Below are 13365 nucleotides of genomic sequence, written 5' to 3' on the forward strand. Positions count from 1 at the left end.
TTAGAAAATCCAAAGATGTGTCAGCTCTGGACAAACGTCTAGAATATGAACTAGGAAAAGTCCAGCAGGATCTCTAGTTATTTTAGTGGATCTGGCAGTTTGGTCCCCACACCAACAGCATCAGTGCCACCTGGAAACTTGTTAGCAATGCAAACTCTTGGGCCCTTCCTTGTGCTTTAGCAAACTTGCCAGGTGTTTCTGATGCACACACAAGTCTGAGAATCTCTGCTTTAGATGGGCTTTATGGACCAAAGGAACAGAAAATATCTCCTCTGGATTGATGGGATTTGATGGATTTGATGTCTCTTCTTCCTTTCTTTTCTCCATTGTATTTTCCTCCTTCCTGCAAGTTCATCCATTACTCATTTAGCAAGCTCAAGTTTGCTTCACAAAATCATACTACATTAAAACCTGTAATTACTGTCTTTATGACAACTTAATTGCTATCTAATATGGGACTCCATCAAAATTAGCTATGCAGTAGAAGTTGTCGACTAATTAACTTTTTTTAAATCCCTTTTTTAGGCTTTAGAAGGAAAACCTCTGTAGTCACATAAGACACATCTAGAAAAGGGTGCCCACTTTCTAAGACGGTTGCCTTTTATGCCTAATATCTGTAGGACATTCTCTTTACAAGTTAATATTTTTATCTGGGCTGCAAGTGTTGAAGTTTCACCTCTGAAGTCATCTGCAAGGATTGTGTGGTCCAAAAGGAGCTCATGTTCTCTTGTAGTGTTTAGGATATGTTTGAGGTCTGAACAGTATTTGTTATCTCTAATTCTGGAAGCCAGTCTTGATAGCTTCCCAGCAGCCATTTCACCACCAGCCTTAATGTAATTTGGTGTAATCCTGTGCATACCTATGAATGTCTGCTAATCTATGAATTATGCTGTCATTCTGAAGTGATTGCTAAATGCTGCCCCCAAAATGCCTTTGTTCAAGATATCCCTCCCTTGCAGAGATCTACATGATTTCTTCTCTGTAGCATGCATATTTCATGGGCAAGTAGGTATTGGAGTCTCTAAGACTGTTTCCTCGTTTGTAAACTGGAGACAATGAAAGAATCTACTTGTTAGTATTGTTGTAAGAAATAATGAAAATAATCTAGATGCACTTAGCACAGTGCCTGGCTAAATAAATATTAGCTATGATTAAAAAATTATTAATAGAATTATACATTCAAAAATGTCACCTTAGACTTCATACCATTAAAAACAAGCACAAAGGGGAGAGATCAAGTGTATCTCCCTTGCATGATTCAACCACTACTACATTATCTTTTCCATGGAGATTTACTGTTTTCAGCTCTCTGCTCTCTTAATTCCTTGGCCATTGCTGGAACTCCAGCATGGGGCCAGGTAGAATTAAATACATGATAGAGTGTAGAAATCCATCATCCATGGCCGACCTGTAGGGCTAAGAGAGCACAGAGTAGTGTCTGCAATTAGTTCCTCTAATACCTATCAGCCCTTTAGAGCAAAATCCAAAAGGCCAACGGGATGACCCAAGTGCAGGCATCAGAAGTCAGAAGGCATAAAGAGAACTCTGAAAGGTGATTTACCTCCCTAACCTCTATTCAACTTACAAAACACAACATGTATCCAATTTTTAAAGATTTCGGGAGAAGGAAATTTCCCTAATATCTTATATAGATACTGATATAAATAGATTTATGACTAATAAATCTAACAAATTGATGACTTTGGCGAGAGAAGGGATGCAGAGATAGGAAAGGAGATTCTTGGAACAGAGGTATATAAAACATTAGGATTAAATAAATGTCCAATAAACAAGAGATTTCTGACTTTGAATTAGTGACATAGAAAAATGAGAAACATCTGGAATCTGTACTTATTTTGCTGGTCAGAAACACAGTTGAGGTCCTTTTTTAAATTGTTTACTTTGTAAAGACTTATTAAAAACAAATGTCTAAGGTGGTTGAGAAGAGAATGTAGTTTAATTCAGAACCCCAGGGCCTTAAAGGGAACTCTTTAATTTCAAAGAGTTTTTACTTTCCATCAACTAAACTTAATTCTGTCTCCTCAAAGGAGTCCTTTTGTTCCATTTTAATACACAGTTGAAGAGTCAAAGGCTTACAGATCTATTTGAAATTTAATAGTACATTTTTGGGGGAAGATAGAGGACTCGTTTTTCTCATGATTCTTAAGTTATTTTATATGATTTTTCCATAACCAGCACTCCTCCATAATAAAATAATCTAATAGAAGGAGATCTACCTAGACATTGGCTCTTATTTTTATTAATGATGCAGTTGGGAATTATAAGTGAGGTTTCCCTCTTTTATTTCTGAGAAAGATTAGTTCTATGGATAGGCTTCTGCCCAAGATGGGCTAGGGAGTGAGTATACAACAGGTTTATGGGTTACTTAAATCCTACTGTGTTCTCAATTGGGGCTTTCACATGCCCTTGCTGGGGCTCATAACTAGTCACTCACTAGAAGGAAAGCAGGCCAATGAGGTGACCCAGGGTGTTGGGATTCCGAAGGGACCACCTCCCCACCCTCTCCCACCCTGGGGATTATTTCATGCCAATACCCTGCTGTGCCTTTTATCATCCTTTCTGCCTGTATGAGACAAGGGAGAAGGGAGTTGGGAGGGATGATGAAAAGGAGATTTCTGGAAGTGAAATAGGTATTCTCTCCTCCTACATCAATCTGCTATTCTTCTTAAGTACTTTACAAGAAAGTAAATATTGTGAAGAGCCAGATCTCAGGTGAGCCATGGAATGGAATTGTACATTAGACATAATGTGTATTAATGAAATTCTGGGGGCATACTGACTTCCCATGATGCTACTGCTGAACCAGTCTCATGCTGGTCTTTTGTATTCAGATCATGGTAATGAAGAAAGTCCCCGTGTCTTCTCTTTTTTATACCCAAGTTATTAAATTCAGGAGTGTGGACCACTTTACCTTACAAGAGGCAAGGGTTGAGGGCAGATGACCACATGCCAAAGCTGTCATTCTCAAAAAGAACAGAAGAATCTCCACTTATAGTTCAGACCACAGGCCTGGTTGTCTTTCTCATGAAGTAGCTTTACTGTAAATTAACAACTAGGAATACTTTGCGGGAATGGAGGGTGGGAGGTGGGGGGAGTGGTGTGGAGCTAAGTTTGCTTTCTAGGAGGCATTCCCAGAATCCCGTAATCATTAGCTTAGCTCTTGTTAAATTCATCATCCTCCAGCCTATTTTTTATTTTCTACTTGAAACATCTCTTTAGATAATGGTTTCCATAGAATGAATAGCCACTGTGTGGCTTCATGCTTTCTTTTATATATGCCAAACCTACCTTTGATTCATTTTGAGGACAGTCCTTGGTGTTCTCTCCCTACCCTATTCTTTATGGTTTAGTAAGCATCAGTCCTCTCTGCCTCCAGCCTTCATCTTTTTGGACTGAGAGGTGTGATAATTCTCCCTTACACTCGGCCTTTCTAGTTCCCTTTTCTGGACGTGCCCTGGAGTTTATTGGCCCAAAGAATTCCAAGCATATAGGGCAGTATATGTGCAAAAGCAGAATATAAATATTCACCAAACCTTTAAAACTACCCTAGGAAAAAAGTGTGTATTTTTTAATATCTATATGGATTTTGTAATCCTAAAATAAAATATAAACCCATTGCTTTTTTATAAGACCAATGTGGATTTTTTCCAACACACTGTGAAGCCTATAAAAATAACTCTTCTGTGTCTAGAGAGTTGATGCCCACCAGTTACTCAAAATGGCTGCCAGGAACACTTCCATTAATTCTAGTTTATAGCTGAGAATGGTTTAAATTTTCATCTTAAGATTTATTACTTAATGTAATTTTAAAATATGGCTTAAATTTTAATTTTAAGATCCAGAGATGATCTAAAATAAAAATTTGGAGGAAAAGAATTCAGGTCGATTTTCTACTGACATGAAATGATTGTGTAAAAGACAGGCTATGATTATAAAGACAGCTTTGTCTGCGCTCCTTGTGTGTCAGGTCTTTGGTCTTACGTCAGCTGAAGGGGCCCACCTGGCTTTGACTTCTCCCATAGGTGCTCCCTGGCTGAGGGGAGTGGAATTACCTTTCTGTGACCTCCCTGTACTGGCTATACTTCATGGACTTCCTGGGTACCCATCAAACTGTTTCCATTTTCATGAGATTTTACAGAACTTTAAGTCTTCTAGTCACAAATTGTTTTCTTTGTGAAACCCTCAGACATTTGCTTTCCCTCTTCATCACAATGGCAGGAATAGAGCTTTCACATGATTTTTTAATGGGATTCAGCTGCCCAAACTGCAGTGCCTTCAGCTGCACTTTGGAATTTGCTATGTCTCTGCCTTATTTTTCATTTGCAGATGTCTGGAACTCAACCTCTTCTCTCCTCTTCTCTTCTCCTCTCTTCACTTCCCTTCCCTTCCCTTCCCTTCCCTTCCCTTCCCTTCCCTTCCCTTCCCTTCCCTTCCCTTCCCTTCCCTTCCCTTCCCTTCCCTTCTCTCTCTCTCTTTCTCTCTCTGTCTCAACCAGCAAGAGCTCATGGACATGAGCTGTATCCTTGCGAACGTGAACCTATCAGTAGATATTCCCAAATGAGGCAAATGTCACCCTATTTCAGCCAGTTTCAGCTATGGTCACACATTTTTTAAGAAAATAGATATGCACTGGAGCACCAGGTGCCTGTCAGCACCAGGCAGTCACCGGCCATCAAGTGTGACCATGAGCCAGAACAAATCCAGCTTGAGCCCTGTGGTCAGCGGTGGGGAGAGGAGCAGCCAGCATATGAGAGATAAAGGGGAGTCAAAATAATTCAAAGATCAGGGCAGGCTTGACACCCAAGACACAGGAAGACGATTTGTAGGAAGAGTCTCTGACACCAGGGTGCATGGAGTCTGCAGGAACCACAGGGACAAAGCATGAGGAAGCACAAGGCAAGTGTATGTGCCAGCATCAAAGGAGCCCTTCTGATCATTTCCTGCTTCTGAATGTCTCCACATTCCTGTGGGACTGACAGTAAGCCCAGTATAGGTGGGAACAGGGGAATGAGATGAGAACAGGCACAAAGAATCTGATGTATCTTTTAGTAGGAGGGGCAGTGACATAGAGGAGGAAGAATTCTTTAAAAGCACACATAGGAACATTAAACATAATGTAGTTTGCCAAGTCCATTCACACCGACTGAAAATTCCTCTGTCTTCTAGCTCTACACATGCCTATCTCATCTCTTCTTTTGAAGCAGACTGCTTTTTAAAATCTTTATCCTATAAAATTCAACATATTATCTCCTGTGACAGACCTTGTTTCTGTGCTCCATAAGTAAACATCACCCAATACGTCCTTCCACCCCTAAACTAACAAACTCCATCTTTTCTTTGAACCCCAGCATATTATCTCTTGGCCCAGTTCTCAGTGTTTCCATTTTCCACCATCTGCAAAATCTTCCCTGTCTTCAGAGCCCGTAACAGTACAGATCTATGCACGCTGGGGACAGGAGTGTCCCAATATCGAATTAGTTACTTTGACCATCTTGTTTGGCCTGTTGTGTACATGTTGTATGGAAAACAGGTCCTTGTCCTGGTTCCATCTTGCACTGGCCATGAACATGAGGCAAGTGTCTTTCTTTCCTTGAGCTTCTCCTGCCTATTCCAATGAGCTATGGTAAGAATCAGATGAAGTAATGGAAGGGAAAGGATTATAAATTTTAAAGTACTACGGAAGGCATTGTTATAAAATATGAGTCCTTGGCTCACATTGAGGTGGGGTACCTTCAGTCATTCTTTTAGCTTGTTTATGTAACCTCTGGTGAAATATTAATAGTTGCTAAGTGGCATACATTTCAGTATTGCTTATTTCTTCTGTGGCTTTCACAGGGCAGTCACACCTGCCATGAACTGATAATTCCTCAGAAGGGTTGGGGTGGAAAGACATGTAACTAAAAAGGACTAGGAGGCCTCCGGTTAATGAGACATCTTAGATAGGAGTCATTTTAGCTACTCCAACCCAGAAAAGGACAAAAACAACGGCAGCAATATTGTAAAAACCATAGCAAAACAGCCAATAACTTAGCACTGTTTCTTTTCACTTGAAATTTCCATTCACCCATGTTTGATCTCATAGCTACCACCATCATAGACATCAAATTTTACTGATGTCCTACTAGCTCCATTAAATTTCAACACATATTTTTACTTATCAATTATGTGCCAAGCCCTCTGCAAAGTGTATAACAATGAGTAATTTACAGATTCTTCCTTAAGAAACTCACATACGGATAAACACACACATAAATAATATTCACTGTGAACGTTGCTATAGGGGAGGTATATTCAAAGTGCAGGGGGAGTACAGAAGTTGGAGTAACTCAGCCAACTCTGTATGGGAAGCTGGAGAGGAGGTAGCGTGTGAGCTGGGCCTTTAAGGATGAATAGAACTTGGTCAGAGAGTGAATACAGTCCAGTAGTTTAGTACATGGGCTGTGGGGCCAGCCCAACCGGTTCAAATCCCGACTCTGTCACTTCCCACCTGCAAAAGTTGGCTAGTTACTTATCTTTTGATGTGTCCGTTTTCTTATTTCTACCATATGATATTATATGATACTAACAGAGCCTACCTCAAGGGTTATCATGAGCAGAAATCAGTTCAGGCATGCATAGTACTCAGAACAGGTCCTGTCATGTGGACAACCATTTAATTAGTAGTCATTATTATTGTTATTATTATTCTTCACCAAGTCAACAAGCAGGAAAGAGATTCTTGGAAGTCTTAGAGACCTGGTCTCTGAATTTAAGAGATTTCTATGGTCATGATTATTATTATTCAAAACAATAAAGCTAAAACGTATGTGCCAGGCACTCGACACCTTACATATGTAGCTTGACTTCATTCTCATTGTGGTTCTGAAAGTCACAAAATGTACACTGAAATATCAGTAATGCTACAAAGAATATGAAGTGAAAAATAAGTGGCACGTAGGGTGGATGAAAAAGAAGTACAAAAGGAAGGATATTTATAACCTAAAGTAAGGAGGCAAAAGTCAAAGGGGTTGCAAAATAAATGGTAGGCTTGAGCCAAATGAGGTTCCAGACATGGTTTTTTGTTTGTTTTTATTTTCATTTTTTGTGTTTTTAGTTTTTGTGTTTGTTTCCTTGCATGCTCATTGACGGGCCTGCCCTTTCCAGTCTACTCCAGTTCCCAGTGCCCATCTCCTACCCAAGCCTGAAAACATTTCAGTATTGAAGTTTGTGACATACCGACAAGGATCTAGAACCTGAAATTGGCAGCTTCTCACGTGTGCCAAACAGTGTTTTCATGCCAGGCACTGTGATAGGTACATTGAGACACATGATCCATGTAACATGCTGAATAAAGGTATTATTATCACCAATTTACAGATGAGGAAACTGAGTGTGAGAAGGGCTAAGCCCTTAAAAGGACAGGGTCAGAGGCACCAAAGCAGGGAAGTACATGGAGTGTTTGAGACTCATTTGACTGGAAAAGAGGATTCGTGCAGGGGAGTTGTAAGAGCACAGGTAGAAAGGGTTGGATGAGGGATGCCTGGGTGGCTCAGTCGGTTAAGCGTCTGACTTCGGCTCAGGTCATGATCTCATGGTTCGTGAGTTCGAGCCTTGCAGCAGGCTCTGTGCTGACAGCTCAGAGCCTGGAGCCTGCTTCGAATTCTGTGTCTCCCCCTCTCTCTGCTCTTCCCCCACTCATGCTCTGTCTCTCTCTCCTCCAAAAAAAAAAATTAAAACATTAAAAAAATTAAAAGAAGAGGTTGGATGTTCTTGAAGGCCAGGCTAAGGAATTAGAACATGGCTACATGAAGGTAGTAAGTGATAAGCTTCCTTTTCTTCTTTATGGCTTTATGAAACTCACCCACAGCAAACATAAGGGCTGCCACAAGGTTCGCTATAAAGTGGGAGAGGTGCTGGGAAGGGTGGAAGATGTTCACTCGTCTTTGGAGAATGCTCCGCTCTAGGCAGGGATGGTCCTTCAGCTCTCATGACAACATAAGGGAGGAAGGCCTGTCCAACAAATATTCTCAGCTGAGCTTTTATTCATATATTATGTCATTTTTAAGAAAATGGCCACTCGGTTTCCCTCCCTAGATTCCAGTCCTTGAGATTTGAGTAATATTTAAGGCTTACACAGTAGAGCGCCCTAAAATCAAGAGCAAACTCTTTAACCTTTGATTCTAAGAAGTTCTTTCTGGTATTTCTCCTGTTTACTTTTTCGCCCTCATCTTGCTCCACTCCCATGATGCACCTCGGCCATACTATTGTTCCCGGAAAGCACCAGGAACAACAGTGCTTTTCTCCAAAGCACTGCAACAGGCCACATACTACCCCTAACTTCCATAATGCTTTGCTCTTACTTCTAGGATACAACCTCTCACTGAGAATGTGCTTTTTGTCTAGATTAGACTATAAACTCCATGAAGGTAGGAACACTTATTCTCTACTGATTGCCTGCATCTGACACATCTCAGCATGTAGTCACTACTCTGTAACAATTTTCCAAATGAACAAGTAAATGATTAAATGAGAAAGTAAGTGTTCTGATCCCCTGGTCCTTATGGTTCACCTTCACCTTCACCTTGCCAGTGAACTTTCCCCTCTCTAATTGTCTGTCTGACCCTAGATTCCCCCCAACACCAACTTGATCATCGATTTCCATGTCACTTTCCAGGTCTTACATATCCCCCACTCTATTTACCATCTGACACATGCACACGCTCACCACCACCAAAAACAACAAAATCTGTTTTCTCTCTCCTTTCTGGTGGTCATCCTTTGCCAAAACCTATCATTCTGTTGCTGTTAGCCATGAAACATTTTGTGTCTCTTGGGTTTCCTCTCAGATCTAACAATTATGTTTGAATGGTCTCATCTGGAAAAAAAGATATGGGGATGGCAGCAACATCTCGATTCTATAGCATTGTTGTTGGCAGTTCTTAGAATAGAGAGGAAGTATGTGTGCTTATAGTGTGTGTGTGTGTGTGTGTGTGTGTGTGTGTGTGTGTGTGTGGTCTATCAACCTGCAGCTGGGGATGGTCTGGCTAACTCTCATGGAATGAGTAGCCTGGGAAGAACATTTGATACCTGCCTGCTCATTGAAAAGGGGAAGGCCCTAGCTGGGCAGTCCCAGCTCTAGGGGCTCAGGAGGAGCTCTGCCTAGCAGGCCAAACCTGGTAGTCCAGTACTGGCAATAATAATAATTGCTAACACCTAGGAGAACTCCCTATGTTCCAATCACTGTGCTAAGCACTTAACATAGATTATTTCAATTCTTTCTTACATCAGCCCTATATGGTGGGAGCTCTTATTACTCCTGTTTTGTAACTAAGGAAACTGAGGCACAGAGAAACTAAGTAGCTTGCACAAGATTACACACTAAGTGATGGAGCCAGGATTAGAACCCATGCATTCCAACAACAGAACTCCATCCAGTATGGAAGAGTTCCAAGCAGGTGGCCCTTAATCACTGAGAGTTAGAATGTGGAAGGAACACACATACAAAAACAAACATCTGTTTTTACAGTATAGCTCTCACAACTGGGGAAAATAGAAGAATCGTTTGCTTTAAGGAACAGGTAAAGAGGTTCGTTAAAAGTATCTTCCAGGGGCGCCTGGGTGGCTCAGTCGGTTAAGCGGCCGACTTCAGCTCAGGTCACAATCTCGCGGTCCGTGGGTTCGAGTCCCGCGTCGGGCTCTGGGCTGATGGCTCAGAGCCTGGTGCCTGCTTCCGATTCTGTGTCTCCCTCTCTCTCTGCCCCTCCCCCGTTCATGCTCTGTCTCTCTCTGTCTCAAAAATAAATAAAATGTTAAAAAAAAAAAAGTATCTTCCAAACATGTTGTATTTCTCAGGATGTTTATAAATTTGTAAATGTATTCCATTATACATACAGGGAGATTAAGGGAGCACTGGGCTGCCACACATTGAACTGCAAGTTCCCAGGAATTGTGCAGTGCACAGACTGCTCAGCCTTACACGGTGGCTCCAGAAGGCATGCTTCTTTTTCCCATAAATTAATATAGGGACCAAATGACAATGTATTAATGGGGCTTGAGCTAGTGTGGCCTTCAAAAACTAATTAAAGGAAAACATGAAACAATGATAACCTGGGGGCGCCTGGGTGGCGCAGTCGGTTAAGCGTCTGACTTCAGCCAGGTCACGATCTCGCGGTCCGTGAGTTCGAGCCCCGCGTCAGGCTCTGGGCTGATGGCTCAGAGCCTGGAGCCTGTTTCCGATTCTGTGTCTCCCTCTCTCTCTGCCCCTCCCCCGTTCATGCTCTGTCTCTCTCTGTCCCAAAAATAAATAAACGTTGAAAAAAAAATTTTTTTTAAAAGAAACAATGATAACCTACCGATCATAATAGAATAGAAAGAAGATGTCTTTCCCAGTGTGGCTGCAGAGAGACTCTGCAATCTCCTCTGTCACCACCCCTTCCCAATCGACTTTATCAGTGTCACTTGCCACTGTTCCTTGTACACACATCTTCCCATACTTCCTAAATTGTGTAAATGCTTCTTCCCTCTTCCTCAGCCTCTCCCCATCTTTCTTTACTTATTACCTCCTTCTTCAAGATGTAGATATTCTTCGATCCATTCATTCAACAGATGTTTTGGGGGCACCTACCATAACCCAGGCCTTGAAGAAGATGCAAAGTGACAGAGATGAGGAAGGTGTTCCTCAGCCCCAGGTTGCTCACAGTCTAGAGGGGATTAAACAAAGTGAGTCTTCTCTAGGAAGTTTTATAAACATTCTCTTTTCTTCCCCCCATCTAGAGGAATTCTCAAGTTCTGGAAACATGTACAGTGCATTTCCGTATGGGTTAAGGAACGATGTAAAACACTTAAAACTAATACACTGTAGAAAAACACAATATTTTGAAAGATGTAAATCAGTAAGTTTATATGTCTGTATCTCTTCTGGTCCATTTTGTGAGGGGGCAATAAAAATGGAAAGTTAAAGTTCAGTTGATTTTCTCTAGATACTTGCCAAATTCTTGACATCACATTTTACTGTGTTGTTAAGATTCAAAGAGTCTACCCAGTGCTTGTGCTGAGCAAAAGAAACGTATATATCATTCTAGCCTGGAAATGATTTTTTTTTCATTAAATGTGTGAGGTTTAAGCCAAACAACTATATGTAGTATGAAAATAATTTCATCCCCAAAGACATAAAGTAACAGATTATCTTATGAGAACCATCACAGGTGAAAGACTTTAAAAAATATCCTCTACTATGGATATGAAGCCTCACCTGGCCATGCATGTTCCATTTGAGACACAAAGCCTTATCTTAGTAGACTGTGAGCTCCTTTCGAGCAGGAACTGTGTCTTATTTACTTGTCTAGTTCAAGCACCCAACATAGGGCTCAGTAAGTATTTGTGAATATGTTATTCTGCTGATCAAAGTGGAAGTCTTTGTTGTTCTCTGACGGTTTGTCATATTCTCTAATGTTCTCAAGAAAGAGGTATCAGAGTTAATGTTTGGGGTTTTGGGGGACAGGGCAGAAAGGAGAATTGTTTTTCTTTGTTTTTGAGATGGGTCATCAATCATGAGAGACCAGGATGAAATCAAGAACCTTGTCCACCAAGACAGCTTAGATATTGGCCCACTGACCATCCCACTTGATGAGTTACAGCCATTAGATGACCTTATCTTCTCTGTGATGAGTACACTTATTACTTTGAAGTTTTGCTATATTTTCACCTCAGGAATTGTAACCAGCCCATTCTATGGCTCTAGACCTCACAGGTCTTCCAAAGGCATTAAGATGCTCCAAGCCTTCCCACTGCCCCATACCACTGCTAAGTACACCTTGGTCTAGATCACCTGTGAGATCAATTTATAAACAGGAAGTACCTTAAGAATCATGCTTGGTCTGAAAAACACAATATATATATATATATATATATATATATATATATATATATATATATATATATGTCATCTCACCTTCAATGGAATGTGGAATTTGCTGTTACAACCGTCTTCCTGTTCAACCTGGCAATGGCATTTGGTTTGACTTGGTGATGAGAAATGTAACAAAACTCTGAGAAATTTTCCTTCCAGAGCACTTCTTTTTTTAAATTTTTTTTCATGTTTATTTATTTTTGAGAGAGACAGAGACAGAATGCGAGTGGGAGAGGGACAGAGAGAGAGAGAAGGAGACACAGAATCTGAAACAGGCTCCACACTCTGAGCTGTCAGCACAGAGCCCGATGTGGGGCTGGAACTCATGGAATGTGAAATCATGACCTGAGCTGAAGTCGGACACTTAACCAACTGAGCCACCCAGGATCCTTCCAGAGCACTTCTTAAGGAAGCTTGGTTGCTTTATAGGAAATTTGTATTGCCTAGCATTCATGAAATGCCCCTTCAGTACATTATTGAGAAGTTTCAAGGCCAAATAAACACATTTCATCTGGACACATTTAGAATTCACAATAAAATAAGTAAAAAGATGAGTTGATGAAATAAGGGCATTTTTACCATTTTATTCCACACGTATTTTTTACTTTCTCTCCTGTCCTGTAATAACTTCTCAACGTAGTGGCACATATATACATTTTCAGAGGATTTTCATATTCTTATGTATGGAATTATATAGTGTCAGTAAATCCGTTACAAATTCTCATTTCCAACTCTCACAGTTTGGCCATAAAGATTCAGAAAGAAACCAAGACCTTAAGGAGAAGCTACTGGTTGCAGATTTAGGGTCTTTATTGTTTGTTTACATCATACACATCTTGGTTGGCCAAACCAAAATGGTTTAAGTTGTGATGTATCATGTAGGTCCCCACTGCCTGCCTTCAGGTGTTTGTTTGGAAGAAGACATGTGCCCACCCAGGGCACCAAATCCTCCCTGTTTTACCCTGTCATCCATCCACTGCCGGTGTGGACACTGTTGTGTCAACTCTCTGCTAATGTTCTTCTAATGATCTAGTGACAGACGGGCCCTTATTGATCTGAAATAGACTCCTCAATTTGAAATTTGGGTAGTTAGTAGTAAAAGGAAAACTTTTTTTTATCTTCAAGAAATATGTTGTTAAAAATAACAGCTATAGGGGCGCCTGGGTGGCTCTGTCGGTTAAGCGGCCGACTTCGGCTCAGGTCATGATCTCGCGGTCCGTGAGTTCGAGCCCCCTGTCGGGCTCTGTGCTGACGGCTCAGAGCCTGGAGCCTGTTTCGGATTCTGTGTCTCCCTCTCTCTGACCCTCCCTCGTTCATGCTCTGTCTCCCTCTGTCTCAAAAATAAATAACGTTAAAAAAATTTTTTTAATAAAAAAATAAATAAGTAAATAAAAATAAATATAAAAATAAAAATAACAGCTATAGTTTTTTAATTCCTACATGTGCATTTTTTTTCC

General features: G+C 40.9%; 1 protein-coding gene across 2 annotated transcripts in view; it reads left to right on the forward strand.

Annotated features, from left to right (window-relative positions):
• FRMD6 (FERM domain containing 6) overlaps positions 1 to 13365 on the forward strand; it is a 238860-nt gene that overhangs the window by 76917 nt on the left and 148578 nt on the right. The gene's annotated exons all lie outside the window — the stretch shown is intronic.

This window comes from Acinonyx jubatus, chromosome B3 (genome assembly GCF_027475565.1).
Source record: "Acinonyx jubatus isolate Ajub_Pintada_27869175 chromosome B3, VMU_Ajub_asm_v1.0, whole genome shotgun sequence".
NCBI classification, from domain to species: Eukaryota; Metazoa; Chordata; class Mammalia; order Carnivora; family Felidae; genus Acinonyx; species Acinonyx jubatus.